General features: G+C 39.4%; 1 protein-coding gene across 4 annotated transcripts in view; it reads left to right on the top strand.

Annotated features, from left to right (window-relative positions):
* Positions 1-17,931, top strand: part of sipa1l1 (signal-induced proliferation-associated 1 like 1) — a 104,915-nt gene that overhangs the window by 18,985 nt on the left and 67,999 nt on the right. Inside the window, exons 1-2 of one of the 4 annotated variants that reach the window (XM_036581985.1) lie at positions 557-1,251; positions 5,755-5,873. The exons of 2 other annotated variants lie outside the window; for them this stretch is intronic. The gene's annotated coding sequence lies outside the window, so the exon portion shown is untranslated. Of the gene's footprint in view, positions 1-556; positions 1,252-5,754; positions 5,874-17,931 lie in introns of those variants that run through there. One more of the 4 variants, XM_036581984.1, reaches the window with a different exon arrangement.

Genomic DNA, 17,931 nt, shown 5'->3' with positions numbered 1-17,931 from the left:
GAACACACAACAAAGTAATTGGACAGCGCTACGAAAGCTGGATCACTTCCCTCGCCAACTGCTGGTCTCTTTGGTGGTGTGCTGCTGAAACAAAAGCATTTTTAGGGGTCCAGAGTGATGCAGAGTTGTAGGCTATTTATGAACAATAGAGTGGCCTCGTATTGTGTTTAATGTCCCTCATTTTGAATTCATTGATTGTTTTTTCAACCTTTTATCTCCTGTGTGTGTTTGAGTATTAAACTTGCTGAAGTATAGGCATAACTAAGTTTGTTACTGTTCCACATATCAGCAGTCTGGTTGGTCACCGCTGAGCTCATTTACAAGGAGAGAGAGCAGAGAAGTTGGGTTATGCATCAGTGATGTGATGTCTCAGTTATTCATGTATATTTGCTTTTATTGTTATATTATAGCATTATGACACATTCTTTTTTGTGTATATTATCCCCTCCCAAAAAACCTGTCTCATCATTTTGCATGACGTCACTGTGTATGTCACATATATGCTGTGCAAAATTTTAGCACCCCCAACTTAAACCACCTTCTGGTGCCAACTGTGTTTGCATCAAGTACAGCGCATCAAGCGTGCTATAATGCACTTGTAGTGGTTGGAACAGCATGGCGAAAAATGACAGTTGGCATGCAAGACCTAAAGGAATTATACATCGTTAAAAACTGGCATGTGACATTCGAAAGGTTGCCAGCCCCTTTTAAGGAAACATGCTAGCAGGAAATGAAGTGATGTCACGGACCTCACACAAAAGCATAACTCTACACCTCCTGCTGAACCTCACCCAACAACCAGGGCTTTTTTGGGCAGAGGAACAGGAGTACTAGCAGACCACACAGGCTGAACTGGGCCTCCATGATGAATGGACAACCCCATGCTGGAGTAAAATAACAACACGGGGAACTGTCTGCTCACCTTTCTCCAAGATAACTTCCACCGCTATGGTCACTGCTTAGGCATCTGTCTTGTCTCGTCGGTATGTTCAGCTGAATGAGTGCTCCTTCTTTCTTGTGGTTATGTTCTCTTGCTAGATTCTGGAGTGCTTTGGAGTCTATTCACCATGGGGAAGAATCGAGAGAAGCCCCAGCCCCCGCAGTTAATTGTTTTGTTCTGTAAGGAGTGGCCCAGATGTCTGTAGTCAGGCAACGGCTTGACCCTTCCTTTGGAATTCAGCTGCATGGGTGAAGGCATCCGAGACGAAGCTTAGGAGCGGGCCATTCTTTCAAAGCCCGCTTTTTGTGTTGGTGAGTTTGTGAGGAGCAAAGCTGCACATCTGTCAAAGTGTCACATGGCTTGTGCCCCGTGGACCTGCACAGGCCTTAGTAGGATTAGCCAAGTGCCTGCTTTTCTCACGGCCATTAAACATGGACTTGTCAATCTGACTTTAATAGGTCACGGATCAGTTTTCTATTTTACAATAAAACCCAGGCTACAAATCTTTCTAAAATAAATGATTAACCTGATTTTTTTTTTTTCCTCCCAAAAAATGTTCTGTGCTACGTTTTATTTATATTTAAATGCTTAGTCACTGACATTTTGCCCACTGAGGTACACGGTTCATTTAATATGTAAAAATGAGAATTTTGTCAGTTGAATTCTATTTGACTGTTCACTCAGTTCTTATCAGTTCAGTAGGAAGCAAACTTTAGCAAGCAGTTGTCTGCTCTGCACTCCGTGACGTCAGTGAGCCTACGAAGTATTGAAAAAGTGGGATTGCAAAAGTTGTCACAACATCTCGTCTTTAAAAGTTGTTCAAGAGTTTAGTTTGAAGCCTTTGAAATGAATGAGATCCTCGTATACTTGTCGATACATACCTTTTCTTTCCTGCAGGTTTATTTGGATAACTGCCCCTATATGTCACACAGAAATGATGGTTTGTGGTTGGGTGGTTTGCAAATCAGTCAAATGGCCTCCTCCTGTGAAAGTAAGCGATTCCTGGCCAAGTTGAGTGATCAAACCTACCATATTCAAGATCCATTGAGTAATTGTGCGATTCATAATCCGAATAGGTGATTATTCATTTCATTAATCAATAGATTAAATTATTCAACTATCAAAATAGTCGTCAGTTGCAGCCCTGCATGATGGACCTTTTTGTCCATTTAAAAACAGTAGTGTTCAGTGTTTTTGCAAACTTGGAGTTTAGGAAAGAGAGAGGCTCAAGCTGGGTGGTAGGATGATAGAACTAGAACATATTAATGTCATACTGCCCAACCCAAAACGAGACTTCATGAGTTACAGGGTGGTGTGAGTGTTAATGTGAGAACTGAGACACTCTGGGCTGCACTTTGTGACAGTAAATGGGTGCCTTCAGGGCAGAAGTTGGAGATATGTTGGCTGTGCAGTTACTATTATATTTCACTTTGCTCATAAGCGAGGAACAGGGGGACAATAAGAAGGAAGAGTGAGAAACATGTACAGACGCAGCCCTTTGGATGTGAATTAGTAGGTTGTTTTTCTTTTAATGATTTGTAGTTTGGGCTAAGAAAAGTGATTTAGAGTTTTCATTACTAAGACTGCCCTCCTTTTGGGGGTTCCTCACTGATCTACAGCACACTACGACCATAACTGGGTGGTGAGAGGTCACTCTAACAGAGAACTCTCAATCTCTCACTCCTCCCAGGCGCTGGATATGACTGTAACCCCTACCATGCTGCTCGTCCCATTCAATTTCCTGCCCGTTAGAGGGTGACATTTAGACAGGAATCCTTTGGGACTCTTAGAACCCACACTATTCACACTCTGACATGGGGGGTGGGGGGGTATGTTCTGTCCCCTAGGATAAGGCAGTGCAGTAGTAGAAGTCTACAAACCATTAAGGGGTAATATATTGCAAATTGTATGGCCTGGAATAGGCATAACTAAATTACCTGCAAATAATCACTAGATTCCTTTTATTACCCTTATTTGTACTTCATTTTTTGTTGTATTTTATCATTACTGCTACTCTTTGTATCTACAGGGAACTTTTTCACAAAAACAGGAATGGAATTGAGCTAGGTTTGTCTTTGAGGTGACCAAGGTCCTGTGTAATAAGACAGCAATAATTTTGCTGCTGATGATGAATGTTTATGGAGACTATGGAGCAACTGTGCTTTGCGCCACCTCTAACAGTTTTTTGGAAGTCATTTACATACATTTTTACATCCAGAGTTGTGATCCAAGAATAGGAATATAATAGCTATTTCGAAATGGTTTTCTGGATTGTATTGCTTTTTGTGTCAAAACAAGTCATTTATTTTCAGTTTTCCCAAAGGACGTGTTTTGTAGGAAAGATGTTTTACTCTAAGCTGTGAGCTTAGAGAGGTTTAGTCAACAGTATACCGCAGTAAGTCCCCATAGGTTTAAAAGTGCAATTGTCATGTTGACATGCTTATGCAAGTTTTTTTTCCTTTAACTCCACTGCAGAGTAACTTGGCAGAATAAATTGATAAAAAAGGCAAATTGCATAAGCAAAAAAAGGATTGAATGCCACAAATGAAAACGGCCAGTCACTACTGTAACAATGTAGACAGTTGTAAAGAGCCATGGGAATAGAAACCAGCTAAGCCTTAGAGAAAAGTTTGTTGAAATTTGTATGTTGAAACCTCTTTGTGTTATTCAAATGGTGCTCTTTTTGGCTTCTTCACTTCATGACTCATAATCTCTGAGGAGAAGAGCGGAGGTCTCTGTGGTAGCCATTCCCCTGCTGACTGTCCATTTTGTCTTCTTAGAGCTGTAGTCATCTATTCCCGACTGGCCAGACCTGCTATTCTGTGTTTTGTAATATTTAACAGTCACACAGTTGCTCCAACAGCTCCTACACATGGAGTGCAGAACGTCTCCTCATCTGTTAGCTTAGTAGCTAAGTGGCACAATCTGTGTGTGTTTCCCTGGGTCCTTAGAAAGACTTAAAGTCTTAAATTATTGTTTTTCGCTTCATAAGCTGGGTGGGGGGAAAAGCCAGGCAGAAATATGGTTCATTGAAAAAGGCTTGATCTTTGTCTTTGACCTTAGACCTGTTGGAGATTAAATCTGTTTGAATTTTTGTCAAGATCTGCACGATTAGCTTGCCCTGTGATAAAATCTGATGGGTCATTTTAGAGGTCATATTCATAATGGCAGCAATAAAGTGACCATATTCCTGTACTCTGGCAGCTTCTATTGCTGTGTCTTTTGTATTGAGATAAATCCACTTTGTTGGTTGATGAAATGCATTTGTGTTTTAATCTACCAGGTATTTATTAAGTCTTGTAGAAACTTGGAATATAACCCAGTACTCATGCTCGATCGACCATTCCAGATGCCAGTTTTAAATACTACTATTTGGGCATTTTTTTTTTTTATGCTGTATCACAGAAAGTCAGGGGGGAAATGTGCAGTTCATGCTGAAATTGCTAATGTTCAGCTATAAAATGTGACAGTTTTGCCTGTATTATTATTATTATTATTATTATTATTATATTATTACTACTATTATAGTATTATTATTACTATTATAGGGTGATTTGAAAAAGATTCATCTGACTACAAAATGATTTATTTCACTTGTAAATCATTATAGAACATTGCAGTAAACTGTAAATGGTTTAAATGAGCATAAAGTTTATGCAATTTTACAAGTGCACAATATGAACCTCCTCCAGCTGTAATGGACAACATCAATGCGATAGTCAAATTCACCCCATACTCGATTAAGCATGTCGGATGCTACCGTATGCACAGCTCCTTCAATGTGATTTCGGAGATCATCCAGTGTTGTGGAACCAATGACGAACGCTCTGAGCTGTTAGAGGTTCACTGCCGACCAAAACCATGTTGCACAGTTATGACGTATTCACTCTTATTGAACTGGAGAACGTAAAACGCTTTCTGCTCAAGGGTCTCCATCTCCTCGCAGACTGAAGGGAGCCATCTTCCCGGTGACAGTCAGAAACTCTGTGACCCCCTCTTTTAGTTGGTATGTGATTGGTTCCTAGGTGCCTCACAGTTGTAAAAATATGGCGCTTTGAAATTGGATGAATCTTTTTGAATCACCCTGTGTTTTATATTAGACTTTGCTTCTACAAAATACAAGAATATTGCACAAAGTATTGAAAGTTACTGTTAATACTGTTTCAATACTGCAATGCGGCAAATAATTCACTACTCTAACTTTTTAAATACTTTTGTTTGCTAAAATAAGCTGTCACCAGGCTGACATTGTTTTTTGCTGACATTGTTAAGAATAAAAGTGCCAAAAATGATTTTTACTTTCGTTTAAATAAAAAAACTCATTCAGTATTCAGTGACAAGTCTTTTGCTCTTAGAATCAGTCAACATAAGGTATAATCTCTTAATATATTGTTAATATACTGTTAATCTTTTCTTTATATAAAAATGAGTTAAGAAATCAGACATTAATTATAATGATGAAGTTTTCTGTATGCCATGCAATCATGTTTAGACAATAATGAGTTTTTTTAATTAATGAATTGCCATATTATTGTTGGGTCTGGAGCATACGGAACATTGTGTTACACTTGGTGTCAATATCAAAATCATAGTTCTGATATCGTGACAACCCTAGTCTGAACGTGAGCCTGTTGTTAAGGACATCATTGAGGGAAGGTGGCGAAAATGTCAGTGCAGCTGTAACTAGGCTAACTACATTAGCTGGCACTAGCTAGAACCTAAAATGGTAATATATTTCTCTGTCCTCAGTGTAACATAGACAAAACATCTTGGCACATCGTCCATTGAAGCCCGTTTCTTTTGCTTCCTTGCAGTTAACTAAGGATGGACCGATCAGTGTTTCTGGGGGATACCGATCACCCATCACCTTCAGCATGATCGGCTGATAGTCGATACCGAAGTGGGGCTGGACTGTTAGGCCTTTTCACACTTAGTAAGTTTTTTTTGTATGAAACAAAACATTGCGATTTTAACGTAGTGGGACCTTCACACCTTGTCCGAAGCATTTTTCTATGTGAACATTTTGAAAACTTTAGCAGTGCATGCACTGGGCACATCCCAAAAGACAACACTGGGGGGTTCCCCCACCTCTTACAGGACGCTGTGTGAGAGACACCATTAATATACGTGTGTTTAAAAAACATGCAGTCAGACACTGTGTAAATAGGCCTTTAGTCCTGTAGTCAAAAGTCAGAAGGTCTGAATTTCCAGACCAGCTGAGCTGATCGCATATTTGGGCTGAAAATCGGCCAACACAAATACATAGCCGGTGGATCGTTCAGTCTCTACAGTTAGTATCTGTTCATCAATATTTGTTCATTAACAAATAGTTCAGTTTGAAAAAAAAACAAAAAACAGACATCCCTAATAGAAATCCCACTGTCAAATTTTCTGTCTTATCTCCCTTCTCAGTCAGTTTCTCTTTATCTGTTGATTATTTATTGTCATATGAGGTCTAAATATGAATGTTATTTATTTTGTTAAGGACTTCTGCGAATTTTTTCCTGGCTAACTGTCTTTGGCTAACAGGCAGTATCTATGGAGATCTCTCTCTGGGTCCTTAAAAACATTCTGAAATCGGAGATTTCATTTCTTCCTATTTATTTCCCCCTTTATCTCATAAACAGGCTAGGTGGAAAAAATCCAGACTGATGGAAAAAGATGGGTAACTGAGAAGAAAATATAAGAGAGACAATCATTTTGGATTTTTTTTTCTTCATTGTTATGAAGCCACTATTAGTTAGGTAAAGGACACAGAGAAACATTGACCTGCTTATCATGTGCAGCCCTTTAATGAGCTTGCCATGGCAGTCTCTCCTGAAGGCTTATGGCCACAAAGATGCTAATTCTACAGAAGATCTGCATGTATTTACTCAGAGCTCTCTCAGCAGGATTATGAACAATTTGACTTTGTGCTCTTTCCACATCAGAGGGGATGCGGTTGACACAGGCATAGTTTCATCTGGTCACTCAGATTTAATATGCTATTAACATGTTGATTTCACAATGGGGACACACTTCCCTTCCTTTCTCTGACATTTTACAACCTTCATTTTTTTCTTTTTTTAGAGCCTTTCAGGAGCGCTTATGTAAGAAGTATAGAAAGGTGTTAATTACTGTCAGTTTTCCTTTGACCCTGAAGGAAAATGTGATGAAGAAACTCAGTCTGCTCTTCTTTTCTTCGTTATCCTGCTTTTCATTACTTGTTTTTGGATTATTCTTCTGTTCTATTTACTTACATAACGATGCCTCACATAAATCTGAATTGGATGGTCAGAATTTGATTGTTTGGTCTCTTCTATAGAAATTGATTCATTATGTTCTGAAGAAGCTGACAGAAGAAATCTTGATAAAGAATAGTCAGGTAAATCAGAAACTTGTGGTGTCACAGTCATATGTTTCCTCTTGAGTTAAAGCTTACGTGATCAGTGGTTGCACTACTGGCCTTGCCAGACTAGGTCAGTTTATCTTATTGTTTTGTTGCTGAGGGGAAAAATAGAGAAGACCAGTGATCAACAAGACATTGAATATCATTGTGAACTGTACTGTATAATAGGATCTGTAGTAGGCCTGTTTAAAGGAGGACTCTGTTAAACTTTCTTCTGAAGTGAATTGCTTTGTCTGGTTTTCACTTGCCTTTTGTCCAGGATACAGCCTGAGCTTTCCTTCCTTTTGCAGCCTGTTCCGCTACTTCTGATTGGTTCCTCACACAATACTTTTGACATCTTAGTGTTTTCAACATGCTTTTGTGAGCCGGTGAAGTTAGTACCATAATTAAGGCTACGTTTGCATTACAACCTTATTGCTCAATTCCAAAACATCTTTTTGCTATGATCTGATCTTTCAGCCTTTATGATTCATATTTGTGTGTTTTAGTATCCATATCTGTCTTTAGTGTGGACAAACCTGCACCTTGAAACAACCACATGCGCACATTCTGATCAACAGTGTCATGTAAATGGACCTGTCATGAAAAATGACTTTGTAAATGACGTCGGTTATGAACAGCAATAATAAATGAAAGAAATAGCAGCACAAGCATAGATCTTTGTATAGATTGTTGGCTCTGATCAACTGTCGGCTGTTCATGATTCAGGGAGAAAGTGAAAAAGGTCAGATGGTTTACTACTTCTGCTGCGTTTCGTCGTTTTGCTGCCTATAGTACAGCATTGCCAGCAGAGCAGTACCGCCTGGGGCACTTGGAGGTTAAGTGCCTTGCCCAAGGGCACAACCACTGCTGGTTCACCTCTCCTACCTCTAAGTTACCAGGCACCCCCGTTTCTTTCTTTTTTTAATGCTATTAGCAGAAACCGAAAATAAGCTGCTGCCGCCATGCTGTGGTGGGATGATGGCAGTAATACACACATGCAGAGCAGTAAAAACAGAAAAAAAAGACATTAGGTCTGACGTCTGAAGTCTCATTTAGGTGACGTAGCCCTTAATCGGATGTATATCCAATCTATCTGAGCACATTTGAAAGTGACTTAAAACTGGATTGGAAAAGATCAGACTTGCCTATCCACACAGCTCTGAGAACATCAGATCTGTGTCTCATTAAAGCAGAACGTGAGATTTATGTCACTCTAGCCTGGTAATGTGAGCATAGCCTAAATGAGTCATCTGTCGCATCTACAGGTCCTTCCACCAAGTCTAGTCCAGGTTCTTCCTCTGAGTCTAGTGCTAACTCCCCAATGCAGCTGGCTAGCGAACAGCTTTGTCCGTGTGCACCTGAGGTCGCACATTAACGACTCATAAAACATTTACATTTTACTGAAACTCTGAAAACTGATTGGCTTTTTTCCTCTTGCTGGCTCTGTGTGCTTTTGTTTGGTGCTTGTTAAGCCTTCTGTTTCTGCAGGCTTTCTGCCCTGGGACTGGCTTTCTTCTGGCTGTCCTGAATTCAGTGCAAGTAGGATTGTAAGTGGATAACTTAATATTTGGTATGATTGTGAATTAAATGTCTATAGTTTTTGTGTTTATTTTTTGTATATTGTCACAATCATATTAAAGTTTTGTATCTCTAAATTGGTGACTTTACAGGAGGAGGGAAAAACCTGAAATTTTTACTCAAGTTAATATAACAAAATGACAAAACAAAGTTTATGACAGTGATGGTGTGTTAGAATTTGCCTTTGTTTTTATTCCCTATTTTCACTCGTTTCGCAGTGAGATCATGGAGACAGAATATCAACAATAGCTATCCACTTGGTTGTATACTAACACTGAACTCTCATGCACAGTTTTCTGTAGGTGCGTTTTGTGGAACAGTTCTCAGATTTAATTTGACATTTATGCGCTTGCTGGAAAACGGTTTGCAAATGCGGTCCATACCACAGAGACAAGCCTAGAAATGCTTTTGATGAGAATGGCCACTAAAACAGATGACACGAAGGGCCAAAAAACACAAATCCTGTTGCTTCCTGAACGCTCTCCAACAGCTGAAATAAATCCGCAGCTGAAGGAATTCCACTTTTTTTCCACTTTTCAGACAGAAATGGCAGAGATGCTGTGAAAGCAGCTGTAGGGTAGTGTGGTTTTGGCCGGTCAGTACTATGGTTTTAACAGCAGTCTTCCAACCCCCTCCGCCATCTCTGCTCCAGAGGAATGCAGACAGATCTTTCTCATGGTAATCTGTCTCCTGTGTGACGGGCAGTGCTGAAGTTATGCACCCGGTCCCACGCTGGTCCTTTCCTGACCATGACTGGGCATGGTTTCAGGAGCTTACCAAAACACAGGGCTTCAGTATAGGTTAAATAATCACCTGGCATCCATTTTGATGGATTGTGGTGATGCAGACAATATAGCAGTGTTCACAGTGGGTTTAATTGGTCTAACAGAATGTAATGAAGTCTAACAAAATTGGGGTTTTCCTGTGATGGTGGGAACGTCTTCCCCGTGGCTTCGGGAACAGATTAAACATACAGCGTTCTTGCCTGATGGAATGTGTCGAACATATGCAGATGGTAGAAACTGAGTTTAAGATAAGGTTTTGTGTTTTTGGACAATGTTTATCTCATAAATTCCCAGTCAAGCTGCTGCCAGTAGACTCTCAGTGACCTTAAGACATCCCTTTCCCTTAGGAGGTGCACAGTATATCTGTGGCTGATGTACGCAGTGTGTCCAGAATGTTGTAGACACCTGCTTGTCCAAGTTACTTCTAAATTTCAAGAGTAACAAAGAGGGAGTTTGTCCTGCATTTGCAGCAGTAACAGCCTCTATTTTTCTTGGAAGGCTTTACACTAGATGGTGGAACAATGCTGTGAGGATTTGGTAGCATTTAGCTGCAAGAGCATTAGTGAGGTCAGGTACTGATGTTGGATGGTTAGTTCTATGCAGTTCCACTGTTCCTCAGCCCAATGCTGGGGGCTTTATACTTCTCTAGCTGATACTTGGCATTGGGCATGGTGACCTTAGGCTTATGTGCAGCAGCTCCAAAGCATCCTGTTCTATTGAGTATACAAGCTGTGTGTGTTCAATCACTTATGTTGGGAGTAGGCGCAACTTGTATAATTAGAAAAGGTGTCTAGATACTGTTGGACATGTTGATCACAGATAAATGGGAAAACCTTTTTATTGGGTAAGTATTAGAATTATAGGCAACCATATTTTTGCCTACATTGATGCATTTGTGGTGGTGATTTTCCTTCATTTAAACTCTCAGAAATGTATAACACCATCGTCACACACAGAAAATTGGGATTCCATTCACAGTATTACATTCATCTACTGCGAATGATAGTAAATAAGAGTGTTGCAAAATTATTTACTCACATAAATTAATGTAAAAGATTCCTATAATTAGGTCTGATTTAGCTGTGTCATGGCTATGTAAAATTAATCTTAATAACATTTAATAATGTATATCCCTAATTTCACTCCATACATCCCGTCACAAGCCTGTTGTGGCTCTTCCTAAATGATCTGCTCTGTGACAGATGAGCCCTCCCTCTCACTTTGCAGGCGAGTGCTGCAGCCAGGCGCGTCTTGTTCACACAGTTAGATGGCAGCAGCAGAGTGGCGTGTGGTGGGCGAATGGGCGGTGTAGCGTTTGAAGAGGTACGGGGGATTTGATTGGGCCTCCCTTCGGATTTGCTGCTAGGAGTTATTGAGAGAAGCTGAAGTTCTGTATTTCACTGCCATGTGGGATGCATACAATAAAGAAAACTTGGAACAGATTTAGTCGTTATTATTGGTGTAGTATCTGCTTTGATTAATGACGGGAAGCATTTGACATCATTTAGCAGTTTTATTAGTTAGAGAAGGGGTGTTCAAACGTCAACAGATCCAATGGTCTAAACTAGCTGCCAATCAAGAATTTGCTTCAACTAGAAGACTAGATTCCGAGCATCTGAAATGTACCGTGCATTTACTGTGCTGTAGTTTTGGTTCTAGTTTGCAGTGTTCTTTCGAGAGCTTTCAGTTTTGAAATTATGAATGGTTAATATAGGTTTTTGTGCATTTTTACAGGATATCTCAATTCATTTTTGCCAGCTTTTGGCAGATTTTACACTGTTTTCGTATTTGACTCTGAAATAACTCCACACTTTAGACCTGCAGCTGTGATGCTGCTCTTGGGTTGCCATGTGTCACAAATCTATTTATGAACGTAATCAGGTACAAATGATAAACAACATGGTGTGACTTGATAATAGTCTGTGCACTTGCCACAAATAAACATCAACAGAAAACATTTACATGCATGTCATTTGTGGACAGATCTCTGCTGTGGTGGATAGACTTCCACTGTGTTATTCTTTGGTGTAATATAATACATAGAAGAGGTCTGACCTGCTGGAACTGTCTGCAGGATACAAAGTTGCACAATAAACAGGAAATGAAGGGGTGTGTGATAACGGCACACCAGAGCGCACAGACAGTGACATGTGAGCCCATTTCCACCAGTCCAGCATTGGGACAGTGTGACAGCAGAGAAAAGACCATTAGCGAGAAATCTTACCAGCAGTTTGGTCACACGCTGTTCTCTTAGCAAGATACATTGTGGTTAGTCTGGTTCGCTCGAGTACATGTCATACTTAAATGTAATGCAGTGCTGACCTTACCAGTTATTGCGATGTGTTATGTGTATGTGGGCATATTTACTCAACCCAGGCACTTAGTAATCATTACACATTGTAAATGCTGAGTAAATGCTGGTGTTCATTAAGGTAGTGTTGGCGTAGCGACTAATCAGCACATCCCTTAGCGATCTGAGTTCTTCTCATCTGTCTCAGTCATTCAGTCACCATGGTTACCAGACAGAGCTGTGATTTCTTTGGATAGGTTGCATCATTTTACTTCTGCAGAAGTTTGTACCCTGAACATACATGTTCACTGAACTGATATCAAGCCTGAGCTTCAGAATCCATGTAGAATGGATACAAGTTTGTTTTCTGGTTGTAGAAATGTACATCGGGAAAAATCGTCTGTACCGTGACATGGCACATGAAGGCACGCGCACTAATATACAGAAGTTAAAGGACACACTATCACTGTTTTTTTGAGATAGTGACTTAATGTAATACAAATTCTAAAATGTATTTTATTTCATAGCCTCTGTTTTGACACATTCATTGTATTTTGCACATGGTTCTTTGGAGGAATTTGTGAAAGTTAAAGGAGACTTCCACTGATTTTTCAAAACATTCTACATAATTTAGTGAAATTCATAATGGTTTGTTGTGAAATGGTTAATTGTAGAGAATCCTACTGACTCAGTGTTTGTGAAAGGATCCAAAGGTCGTAATGTAAATGCAAATGCTGCAATGCAAATAAAGCTATTTTATTTACCATCCGAAAGCACTACTAAACCTGCACATCTTCAGAGTTTTATGTAATGTTGATGATGATAAAATAGCAGTACATTTGAAAAAACAAGTTTTCTTTGGGTCTAGGCCTCAGACACAGCACTTGTAAGCATTTCATGTAAAATCTTTCTGTGAGGTAGCGGCATCTTTAGAGGCATTAAACCCTTTTGAATGTCCGGTTCCCATCACGACTACTGTGAACAATTCTGACTTTGTAATTTCCTCTAGAACGGAGGATTTCACATCAAATCACTCTGAATGACTTTGTACTTTGTTTACATTTTAACCTTTTGAATAGCATAAATTTTGAACAAGTGGTGGACTTCTCCCTTAAACTGATATGTGCCTGATTTGTTACTGATTACATTATAGATGAGAGACTTTAGATTTGAGTTTAAACATTACATATTTCTTACTTGGTCAGATATGAAAACGTTGTTTTTTTTTGTTTTTTTTTACACTAACTAGCATGTTGGCTGCAGTTGCTTGTGTGTAATTTGATCTTCAGTTCCAACAGGATCCTTTATCTTCCTGTAACTTACTGTGTTGTTCTTGTGGTACCCTCCCCCCATGCCTAGACAACTACAAGCGCTACTTGCATGTTCTGATAACTGATTTACTGGCTTCAGTGTTTTTTTTCTGATTTCAGATTGGTAGGGAATAAAGATGAGGCCTGGGTTGCACCTATGTCTGTACTTGAATTTGTACTTAGTCATTTCACTAAATTTCACCAATTTGTAGGTCATGTCTTAGCTAGTAGCAGCTAACTGATGCACAAGACTTAATGTCACTTTTAATATGATGTTGAGTAATTTACCACAGAAAACACCCAGTCATAGTTTCTCTGATGCAGTATACCTAAAAACTAAAAAGAGAAGTCCACACATTAAACTTCAAAAGTAAAATAGATTACAAAATTGAATAAGTAAAATGAATATAGGAAGGTTATAGCAATATGAAAAGGTGGACAGAAACTAAAGAAAGGATACAAATAGAGAAAAATAATTCCAGCAGGTTGACACGTTCACACAAACACACAACCTCTCACGCAAGGGCTTAGCTAAGACGAAAGCTTATAGAAAAAAGGCTAAAACTCTGAAAGCCAAAAGAGAAAGTGGTGGTGAGAGCCCACGCAAGTGTCTTCCGCATCTAACACAGACTTGGTCAAAGCAGTTATACCTTTATGCAAATTATATATAAATTATACATATACAGTTGCTGATTCATTGTTAAAAATCAAAACTATAATAATACAGACTTGGATGGGCTGAGAAACAAAACTGACTGCAGTGTCATTGGTGAGAGTTAGTCAACAAAGATAGTGTCCCTTGCGCATCTTAATGAAATCAGCACGAGTCGCTCTCAGTCAGGCCGAAGGCCTTAAAGGTTCCAGAATGGTCACCTTTCACCCAGTTATACAATGAAGTTCCAATTCCTGAACCACATGCCGCTGCCATGTCTTGTAGGACAGATTGGAGATGGGCATAAACAAGTCATTATCTCACGTCACAGCATCCTTCTCAAGGAACATCTTACAGGCCTCACAGAGACACAAAAAACTGACGTTCCTAGGTTAAACATATATTCTTAAATAAAATATTCCATATTAAAAAGATTCACATTCAGTCACGGGAGACAATCTGCTTCTCTTCAGTGACGATGAGTGCAGAACCATCTATAAAGATGCTGCCATAAAAACACGATGACAGCTTGAGCTGACTTTTTGCGTTCCATTGAAAACATATCCAGTATAGAACAAAACCATGTATGCAGATTTACAAGTTCATAGTTTTACAGTTGAACTGAATAAAGTCGAATGCTTATGGCTTTAGCCTTGGGCTGATCATTAATCTTAATAATTTAAATAAGTGTTGAACAATATTATCCAAAAACTATCAAAAATAATCTCTCTCCCTCTCGTGTGCCACTTGATTTTTTTTGCCTTTGTTTAATTGTTCCCTTTGTACAAGAATCTGTGGTTCTACTGCATAAATGTATACAGTAGAAAATACTGGACTAAATTATAGGCTATACAAACAGAACTTCACAGCTAAATGACCACACATTTGCATGCTTGAAACAGCACTTAGAAATATTCTAACCTAGATATTCATTCTGGCAAGTAATGCTGAGGTACATGCAAATGAAAAAAGAAAGAAACTCTGGTATATGAGATCTCCTCTCTGGTAGAGAGTAAAATGGGTGAGCTTGTCCAAAAGAAGGGTGGGAACATGCCGGTTTGGCAGTGTTTTATTTTCCATCCAGAAGTGTGTGGAGGACCACAGGCCGTCTTTGCAGAATATAATTATTCTAATAAATTAAAGAAGTAAGCTTAATTGGTTGTTATGTGGTAATTATATTACCTCCAAGGAAAATGCAGTCTACTGAATTGAAGCTAATCACAATTATGTCATTTATTACAATAATTCTACCGACAATGTTGTTTGTTTATTAGTTAATTTTTTTTTTTGCAATGACCTTGTCAGGTTACAAGTTTCGGCATCTGCCAAGTCTTACTGAACTGGAGCTATGGAGGTAAGCTTCTAATTTGGCGCTGAAAGTTTAAACCTGCGTCATGGTTAGAACTGAAATTAAAACTGCAACACACAGCAGTTTGTGTTTTCATTAGCCAAGTTATCTTAACCACAAAAGTAATGTTAGCGGTTAACGTAGGCTTTTCAATGAGGGGGAGGTGTATATATTTAGTAACCACTGAGCTTATGTGAAAACTTGTAGGTGTGCTCCAACCTGTTTGATTGAGTAATGCCTGAACTGGATCTCAGTAAACACTTGCAATATTAACTAGCTGGTGTTTGAACTAACATACGGCTGGTGCAACCGGCTCCAGAGAGCACCGACTCAACGTTCTCCAACAAACACCAACAAACCCAAATATTGGGTTGGTGTGTCATACCTGTGTGTGATTGTTGGAATCTCTGGAATGTTCTCCCCCTGTTCACGCCAGTGTTCTCCCCTGTTCACACTGTTCCCAAACGCCCTCCTCCATTCACACTGTTCTAGAGTGTCCTCCTCTGTTCAGACTGTTATAACTTTACAGCGTTTATCAGGCTGTTCCTTGGCGACCCCTGGGTGGTCCAGATTTTTGCTCCAACCTAACTTGCAACACATAGGGATAGAGCAGAAATGAGCACCAACTGGGGGTCCCAGAGGACTGACATGATAACCACTGTTGTAGAACATCCTCCTCTGTTCATACCATTCTAGAACTTCATCCTCTACTCACACTCTTATAGAATATCCTCCTTCATTCACACTGTTTTAAAATGTCCTTTTGTGGAAACACTGCTGTTAAATGCTGTGTCCTGTTCAAGTTATTCTAGAGTGTCGTCCTCTGTTTGCACAGTTCTAGAATGTCCCTCTTTGTTCGCACTGTTTTAGAATGTTTTCCTCCCATTCAAAGTGATCTAGAATGTCCTCTCCTGTTCACACGGTGGTAGAGTGTCCGCTTTCATTTACTCTGGTTTATTTGGGTTATTGATTTTTACTCTGGAGCAGCATACGTTCAGCTACCAACAATAGGATGTTACTATGTGTTGGGGAAAGGTGGGCCAGTGTGCCGTGGCCTCAAGACACCATATATTACTGTTTTTATCTGCATTGCGCTTAATTCATGCTGGTTTGTTTTTAGCAAAAACTCGGATAATTGTTGTCTATTTGTTACACTTAACAACATAGACACTGCACAGAGTTGCTGATGAGCCAACAATGTTATTGGGGTGAAAATGTTTCAGTTCTGTGTAATGGCCAGTCAGTGTAGATACATGTTGAGACAAAGCTTGGATCGGTAGTTGTTCACTCTTGCGAGAGCCTTTGTCTGCCAACCCTGAAATTTGAGCCACAGATCTTTATTTGAGGCAAAACGGACGAGCCATGGAGCCACAGATGCCCATTCATTATGAAGACTATGAATGTTTTTTAAGCTTGTTCACACGACAACAGACACAGACTTTTCATCTCTTAGTCTTTTGACAGAGGGCCAGTGTTAGACTGAATTTGTGTTTCTACATGTTTGCAATCACCTTTGTCTCTTTTCAGGTTTGATATATTTTTTAAAAGCTAGCTGGTAGATTTGATTGGCTGTAGGCCGATTTTTAAGTTGAGTAGCATGCAAGCTAACTAGCAGAATTGAGTACATCTTAGTGTGCCGTTTGTTGAGTAATGTAGCAAAAAAATCTACATGGTTTTCCATCATAAAGTAATTACAGCTGTTAAAATTCCCCATTTACTCTATAAACAGAAACATGGTGTCACTCTTGTCCTAGTATGAAAGCTCTGAAAAGCCATAGCTTAACATAAATTGTTATTACTCTGTTTTCACTTGACCACTGGGATATGCAGTTGATATTTAAGATGTTTGTCATTATCATGATATGCCTGCATAAATCAGGCTCATATAATGTGAATGTACATCTCACATCTTTTACCACTCTCGCAACTAACACAAGGTTTGTGTCACAGAAAGCAGGCACACAGTGGAGTGCCATCACAGTAAACATGGTTCTTTACTGCTCCACCAGCTCTGCTGACCAATATACAGCTCCTCCTATTAAAGTCCGCTGACATATAAAAGGGCTACTAAAATGGTTGCTGAGCACTAGCATCAAGTGGCTAAATGGTCCTCAGAGACACGCATTTTCACTGGATGGAGTGCTCATTCAATTTGGTGCACTGAATAAAACTGTGGGGATAATAAACATTGTTAAAAACATATAGATGTGCTATAAGGGTAGGGGCAGCTAAAGTTTAAACCAATGTTTATCAAAAAACTGTGAGCCCTATATTAAGTTCTACTCACTCGAGATGCCAATAAAACAAATAAAATGAACTGTTCGTGGGAAAACAGAGTAAGTAAGATATGTGACTTGGTGGCCTTTAGGGCTTCCATGGTCTATATTGCTAAAAATATTGGTAGAATACCCATCAGTACTTCAGGTGAAGGAGTGCTGCTCTTCACTACCATGGCATATTGTTGCAGTAAAGTAGAAACAAATCATTGGAGTGCTGGACTCTCATTTTAATGTAGTATAGAACGTCTTAAATGAATGTGGGACATGCACATGGTTGTCAAGGAGCAAGAATGTTTTTACACAGTTCACACGTGTACATATACATGTCTTCTGGTAATAACAGACGATAACATTTTTGCATCAAACACTATTATTAGCC

Source organism: Colossoma macropomum, unplaced genomic scaffold (assembly GCF_904425465.1).
Source record: "Colossoma macropomum unplaced genomic scaffold, Colossoma_macropomum, whole genome shotgun sequence".
NCBI lineage: Eukaryota > Metazoa > Chordata > Actinopteri > Characiformes > Serrasalmidae > Colossoma > Colossoma macropomum.
The sequence above is the reverse complement of the archived record's forward strand: the minus strand, read 5'-3'. Positions and strand labels throughout refer to the sequence as shown.